This window comes from Pyrus communis, chromosome 6, assembly GCF_041283825.1.
Source record: "Pyrus communis isolate YQ-2024b chromosome 6, ASM4128382v1, whole genome shotgun sequence".
Lineage (NCBI taxonomy): Eukaryota > Viridiplantae > Streptophyta > Magnoliopsida > Rosales > Rosaceae > Pyrus > Pyrus communis.
The window spans coordinates 381,828-390,091 of record NC_142570.1 but is presented as its reverse complement, the minus strand read 5'-3'; the positions used below and the strand labels follow the sequence as shown (position 1 = coordinate 390,091).

Genomic DNA, 8,264 nt, shown 5'->3' with positions numbered 1-8,264 from the left:
ACGGAGAAAATAGAAGGGAAAAGCTAATAATTAAGGGAAAAATAAGAGACTGATTACATAATGTGGGAGAAGTACAATATTAAGAGAATATGAGTTGTACATAATAGGATGCATAATGTGGCCTCGTCGAAACTTTGTTGACCCTTTTTAACACGTTCAAAAGAAAGAAAATAGTACTACGTTTCAAATTACATTAATCACGAAAGCTAATATCATTCATCAAATTATATTTGCTTCTCGACGAACATGATTGAAGATAGCACGAAAAGAATGAAAATTGTTTCCCTACAATAAATTTGTAAGAAGTGTAGAATGAGATTTTTAAAGTGCCAATAACATTTTATAGGCAAAACTTGATTAGAAAATGAAAAAAGTATTTAAGTATTTAGAGGCAAAACTATAATATGTGCATACAAGTGAAAATTTGATATCTTGGAGCATAAGCCTAAATAAGAAATTGGAGATTGGGTGAGATTTGGTTTGGGGAAATCAGCTGAGTAATTTTAGCTCTAGATATTCTCCACCTCACACCTAAATTTGGGGAGCTTTCTCTGCAACTACAGTGCAATCTTTTATTTACATTTTTAGACACTTCTTTTCCAAGATTTGATTCATGGGTTGCAGTCAAATTTAGTTCTGGATTCGTCAATAATGTTTCAAGTTAGTCAATCCATTTCTTTTGAATTAATTATTTTTAGGGAATTTCTCAGGTAAATTCTTCTTTTTTCCTCATATTTTTGGGATAAATTTAGCTGGGTTTCTGTCTAAATTTAATGAGTGGGTTGTAGATGGAATTTTAGTCTGAGGATTGTGAGCAAACCATCTTTCGTTTCTATTTTCTCTGTTTTTCTTCCTTTTTATCTACATTTTTGCATTTCTGCTTTCAGCTTCAATCCTTTTTGTTAAAAAGGGTAATTTGCAGAAGTGGTGAATGTTTGGTTGCCAACTTGTGTGTTATGAAAGCAATGCCTTCTACTTGTTTGAGGATAAAAGCGAATAAGGATTTGTTCATGTTTCAACCTTCATCTTGAACACCTTTGAGGTATTGTGCCTTCAATCCTATGTTCTTTTATCTGCAGATTATGAATGCTTGGAAAAAAGAATGTTGTTTTATTTTCGGAATGGTTGTTTTAGTTACACGATTAATTTACTTGAGTCTAGTGGATTGACATGGTATCGTTGCCTCATTTGATTGAAGTAAGGTTAAGGCATTATTGTTGTTTTGGTCTTACCTTCGTAATTGTTGTCTTAGTTAGTATTTGGGAGTTTTTGTAGACAAATGCAATTTGTAAACCAAAGCGAAACCCATCCAATAGAGAACCAGGCTTTTCGACAAACCAAAGGTTGCACGGCGAAGGTGTCAATAAGCCATGTCCAAGCTGCAATAAGAATTTTGGATGCAATCAATATATGACTACGGGACAGGTAAAGCCACTAGCTAACAGCCTAACACAACTCTTCTGAGAATGTCATAATAAAGTGATGTTTCTGGGTTGCCAATTGGTTTGGATTCTAGGATAGAGAGAAGATGCTACTGTTTGGTTTTGTTGTGTTTGCTATCACTATAAGGTTCTGGGTTGCAAGCTAACGAAACTAATGCGGGTGTGCTGCTTGTGAAAAAGTGCTAAAAATTGAGGTTCTTCTTAATGCACTACAATTGTAAAATCTAACTTGCTGATGCTGTGAAGTGTTTAGATTTTGAATACATTAGCACCTTATAATTTTGTATTAGAACATCACTAACTGTTTTATTTGTGTTGACGACGTGGGCAGGCACGGCAAAAGATGCATTGTGCCCTTCCAAGGACCACCAGTGATATCCAGAAAATTTCAGACACAAGAAGAGATTCGTTGTCAAGGAAACAAGAAAGTTCTGGAACATCTTTAGCAGTAATATATGTCTATTTTACAAATCAATTTGGATCTACTTCACTTTTCACCATACATCTGACTAGTTTTCTGTCGATTACTACCTTGCTCAGGATTGTGAAGTGCCTTCTGTCACATGGAGAAACTCTGATCGTAGGTAAGACTGTTTCGATTGCCATTGCCTAATTGCTTGTTTCTCACAGATGTATGGTGAAACTAATCCACTAAATTGAGGTTGTATGCTTTCTTCTGTCTTTTGAATTAGTTGTTAAGTATTTAGCAATGTATAACCCGACCTCTATTCCTTTGATGGTTTGCATGTTTCTTAATCATCATATATACATCTAATGCATAACAAAATGCGTATGTGTAAGTATGTCAGATTATGCCTGCAATTCCTGATTGATGTGGACTGTCCAAGAAATTTGATACTTTGACTGAAGTAATAAACCGGGTCACCGACATTAGATCAGCGTTTGTAGGACATTGCTAAGATTATCATTGCTTTTATACCTTTTATTTTTCTGGTTCTCTTCTGTTATTGCTGAGGAATGACTTTTAATTTGACATTTCAGGTGTGGTATCCTTACATTCCTTGCCCTTGAACCTGGTGGACAACGGAGAATCGTGGAACTACCAGCACAATGTCCTTACAATATAAATCACTCGGTAGTTGATTCTCTGGTGCATATGGATAATCTGCATCTGCTTTACCCGCCACCAATGAACCCATTCAAGGTTACTCGACAAAGGGTTCACAAAATGCCTCCCCTTGACGTCACTTATTCTGTCAAGTCATTTACAAACAGAAGCTTCACTGGTTCAAGCGTGCGACACCAACCTCGAAATAAGACCTTGACAAGTAAAGGTACTAAGTGGAATGGAGTTCCCAGGAAATCTTTTCACAAATCTTTAACCTGCAGTGATTCAGCAAGTACCATCCCAAATGGTTCTAATGCTGTTAACTCATCAGCTTTGAGTATCAGTAACCAAAAAATAGACAACACCGCAAAAAGAAGTTCGAGAAAGAAGAATCGAAAGAAGGACAAGAAGTTTTCAATCAACACTATCTCTAATGAACCGGAAGTGCTGTATGTGGAATATCCCAATGGAAGTTCAGCTTCTGAAACCTGTGGCAACAATGATGGAGACAGAACACTGTCATTTTCAACTGCACCAGATAATTCATTGCCAGATGGTGGAACCAGGATTTCTGAAACACCAAATACATGCACCTCTTCAAGTGATGAGGCGGGTATACCTGCTGTCGGTAATTTTGGAAATCAGGTTCTACTCGAAGACTCTGGATTTGCCATCTTCAACGATGTGGAAGGTATTCATATGCAGGCGAGCAGTTACAATGATTTGTATACCAAACGTTACTCTGATATCCATGACTCATTCATTTTGGATTCAGTTTCATTTGGTTCAAACAGTGATATTAGTACTAATACTAGTCGTGATGAAAAACATGCTGAGACGGAAACTCACAATATATATATTTCTGAACCGCCAAGTTTGAGTTCAAGAAAGGGATATTTCTCTTGTCAAAGCTCGTTAAATGATGCCTGGATTCCTACAGCTACACTGAGGGAACAAGGCATGGTATTCAGGGTCGTAGCAATAGTGACGTGCAACTCGTTGCACATAACAAGAGAAGTAAAGAAAACAAAGTCGCTCCTCGAAATTCAAATGTCTCTAAATTTGGAAGTTTTGGAAATCTGCATACAGGGAAGGAAACCAATCTGTCTGTCTGGCAAAAGGTCCAGAAAAATGAATCCAGCGACTGCACTGGTGAGTTGAAGAAAGCAAGTTCTGTTTACTCATGTTACGATCTCCCTTTGAGAGAGTCCCCTTTGCTTAAAATACCCTGTAACGCTGCTGACGTAAATGCCTTTCCAAAGAGTGAGGATAGAAAACAGCAAAAAGATAAGGTTTCGAAGAAATTGAAAAGAAAAGGTGGTCCGGCTTTGAAACAAGAATACAATTGTTATTCCAGGGAGGGGTCTTATGCCAGCTTCTCCAGCTTAGATGGTTGTGTGAAGGATATGATAGAACAAAATGATATATCAGATCACACGAAGGGCAACAAAGGATTAGATCTTGTTACAAGATCTTGTTCTCTGCCTAGCTGTCCAAGCACTGGATTTCAGAGCAGCAAAGTAGTATGCATGACCTCTGAATCAGTTCCCACCATACGACTCTGTCCAATTGAAATGGATCATCTTGAAAGTGTCGGTAATAGTGTATCTCACATGAAGAATCAAAGTGTAAGAAATGAGAATAGCACAATGCAGTCTCCAGCCTACCTTCCTCATCTACTTTGTAGTGCAACAAGTCAAGAAGTACAGAAAGAAACCTCTCTTGCGGAAAGCTGCAGGCAAAACTCTTGTACTTCTGGATCTTTTACCCACAAGTGGATGCCAGCTGGGTTGAAGAATCCCAGGTTGACAAACTCTACTAGATCTGGCAGTTCATCACTCGAACATTCTGATGAGGCAGCTTCTAGGAGATGGACTCTTAAAGACACTGCTAAAGGGAACGCAGCCTTCAATACTCACAATCCTGTTTCTGATGTTGCAGTGGTGCCCACATGTCAAAGTTCTAGAGACTTAACGTGTAAACCGATCAATAACAAGCTCAATGCAGCGAACCACATAAAAAAATCTGACATACCTAGAGATGTAAATACATTTGAAGCTGATTCAAACAGAATACTAGAAGCAGTAAAGAATGCTTGTAGGGCACAACTGGCATCTGAGGCTGTTCAAATGGCCACTGGTCATCCAATTGCTGAATTCGAAAGACTTCTTTATCATTCATCCCCGGCTATTCATCAATCACCTAATTCCGTAAATTGTCATACTTGCTGCTCAAGGAACCTGGTTGATCAGGTTGGAGGTGTGCCATTGTGCAGACATGAGACACCTGACATCACTTTAGGATGCCTATGGCAGTGGTATGAGAAATATGGTAGCTATGGTCTGGAAATAAGGGCCGAGGAACTTGGAAATTCAAAGAGATTGGGTGCTGATCGCTTTGCATTTCGTGCTTATTTTGTCCCTTATTTGTCAGGAATTCAGCTATTCAAGAATGGAAATACTGATTATGTAAATGCTGACACTAGGTTTTGTGTTTCTGATGCGTCAAGCTCAAGCCAGGATATTGAGACATCCAAAAAATCCTCTAGCGTTGGTAATCTGCCAATATTTTCGGTACTTCTTCCTCAATCTGATCATAAGGAAGATGCGATCACTCAACCGCTTGTAAATCAATTTTGTATTTCAGAACAATCTTCAGCTTCTGCCAAAGATGTATCTGTTCAATTGACTGACACAACAGGGTCCGGTGATTTAGAGCTACTGTTTGAATATTTTGAATCAGAACAACCGCAGGAGAGACGACCTTTATATAACAAGTATGTATCTTTTTTATATTTTTACTAAAGTTATCATTTTAAATCCGTGTAGTATTTATTTTGTTGCTTTTCAAAGATCCTAAGGATCTTTATGTATTTTTTGATGATCCTATATCTGTTGCCCTTCGTTTCAGGATAAAAGAGCTGGTACGAGGTGATGGACTGTCACATTCTAAAGCATATGGAGATCCAACAAAACTAGAATATATGAATCTGAATGATCTGCATCCCAGATCCTGGTTAGTAATAAAACTCGCTTCAATCTCTCTAAATTTAAAATATGTGTTTGTAATAGCCCGTTATTAGTTTCGCAAAACGAAGAAAAATTATTAGTAATACAACTGACGCCGAGTGAATTCTAACTAGGACATAATTTTCATGTGCCATGTGATTCTCAGGTACTCAGTGGCATGGTATCCAATTTACAGGATACCTGATGGTAACTTCCGTGCAGCATTTCTGACTTACCATTCACTCGGTCATTTGATACGTAGAAGTGCCAAGTTTGAGCCTCATAACTTGGATGCTTGTATTGTATCTCCAGTTGTGGGTCTGCAAAGCTACAATGCTCAGGTAGTCATGGCTAATAGTGCATAGATTGCACAAATATCGCGCAGCTGTGGCATATGGTTAAGGCATGTTGTAAAATTTGCTGCGCTTATTATTTAATATATATTGTTTCGTGCTTGCACAGGCTGAATGTTGGTTCAAGCTAAGGCCTTCAGCACTGAAGCAGACAACAATAACACCATCGGGCTTAAACCCTTGTGGAGTACTAGAGGAGCGTTTGAGGACACTTGAGGAGACAGCATCGCTTATGGCAAGAGCTGTTGTGAACAAAGGAAGTACGACATCTGTAAACAGGCATCCGGACTATGAGTTCTTCCTCTCTAGGCGACGCTGGAGGAGGACTTCGTAAAATCTTAATTAATTCATTTTAACAACTCGTTGAGTAGAGTTTTTGATTCCCGGTTAGGCATATTTAACATTAGATAGGGATAAAGAGTTACCTTACCAACCTTTTTCCTGACCTTGTGTTTTTCACTTACCCTGATTGGACACCCCCACTCAAAAAAAAAAAAAAATGTATTGTGTATATATAGCTTTCCTCTCTGTTTTTGTGTTTTGGTTACGCAAATGTGTGTATACAATTTTGCTCGTCGCATTAATATGTAAATAGTGCTGAGTTTGAAGATTGGATGTAGTTACTAAACAAATTTCATTTTGCATTTTTTATATAACCTTTCATTTCATTATGTTTATATATTTGAGTGGTTCCATAATTGGGCTATATTATTTGTGTTATATTTGAGTATGTACGTATACAGGCCTTTTACGCAGATCCTAACTTTTTGAAAAAAATGGGAATTAGATGTGGGGTCCATTCCACATCAAATTTTAACAATCCGAACCGTTTATTTTGTAAATCTCGATTCATAGATCATCCTTACAAAAATTCAATTCAATTTGAAATCATTGGCTTATTTAATTATCAAGATCAAATTTTATTATTTTTTATATATCAAAGTATTTGTTAATTTCTTTGAATCCAATTAGATATCTTAAACATTTTCGATTTGACTAATATTTTGTAAAGATGATCTATGAGATGCAACTTGAAAAATAAACGGTTCGGATCGTTAAGGTTCGATATAAGATAAACCCCACAACTAGTCCCCATTTAAAAAAAAAAAAAGGATCCCTTCCTTTTAAAGATTTCTTGTACATATATACATGCATATTACATAGGAGAAAGCTACAGTATAGGATTGAGAGCCCTTCTACAGAGAGATTGGGGAGAGAAGAGTGCCGGAGGAAAGCCCCCTGCCGAGCAGCCGCCAGACTCGAGGATCCGAGGCTCGAGATGATGACTGACGCCAAAAGACAACACCCACAAGCCCAGAGCACCTCTATTAGAGTAAAATTGACCATGAAAACACAAATTTGTACGACTTTCGAACTTAATCACGACTGACAAACCCTCAGATTCCCAGATCCTTCCTATATTCTGCTCCGTCTAAAGTTGCAAACTAGAATATATAGCCGAAATAATGAGAACCGTTTACCAAAACACTCACAACTTGGTAGTTTCAGCTGTCGAACCCAACATCTGCTCGGCGCATTATTATCTATTCTAAAGTTGAGGAGACAATTGACTGTAGCTGGCCACTTGATTTTACTTTGGTTACGCCACTGCCATCAAATTGGGGCTGGGTGGGTTAGTGTGTTTCAAGTGTTTAGGAATGGATGGAGGTCAATTCAACTTCTACCCTCGTCATGTAGTTACATCACTATATGTTAACTGGAGAGGTGTCAACTACCGAACAATTCAAACCTAACCCACTACCGTACCAAGAACAAAAGTACAAGGAGGACAGAGACTGTTCAGCTCCAACCCTCCTCATGTATTTACATCCCAAGTAGTCTTCTCTCCTGTTCTAAATTTCATCCCAAGTTGTCGTCATATTAAACAAATAAATATGCAGCAGCAACTAGCAAGGTTCTTTTATTTTTGTGTAAAATATTGTCCAGAGACAAGTTAACCGGACAGGTATTAACTGTCAAACCTACCAACCTACCAAGTAGCAAAGCAAATATAAACAAGGAGGACGGACATTGGATAGTATTGTCCGGTAGTCGTAGGATTATCATGTCCGGTCTGCTCTCCTGGCTCCTTCAGGAAATTTCAAGCTCCTCAAAATCCAATAACAAACAGTCAAACACCCTCTGTGGATTGTTGTGATTGTTATTGGGGGTTTGGTTGGATGGGAGTGGAAGCCCAAATGGGCGAGCTTGGTTGGCCGAGAGAACTTAAGAGATTTTTGGTTCCTGGTTTTTGAGAGAGAGCTGGAGAGATCGAGAGATCTGTATTGGAAGCAGTAGAAGAGCTTTCTACGATGACAAACACGTGGGCTTACCCTTTTAAGAAAGGAGAACGACTGCTGGAACATAAGGATGCATTATACTCACACGCGTA

At 38.3% G+C, this 8,264-nt stretch overlaps 1 non-coding gene across 1 annotated transcript; it reads left to right on the top strand.

The window, feature by feature from the left end:
• The first annotated feature begins 416 nt into the window (after positions 1-416).
• LOC137709834 (uncharacterized) lies at positions 417-6,551 on the top strand. Its single transcript, XR_015963289.1, has 7 exons — positions 417-1,042; positions 1,774-1,890; positions 1,983-2,026; positions 2,445-5,287; positions 5,422-5,526; positions 5,686-5,860; positions 5,982-6,551. It is a non-coding gene; the product is annotated as an uncharacterized LOC137709834 (transcript).
• Positions 6,552-8,264: the final 1,713 nt, after the last annotated feature.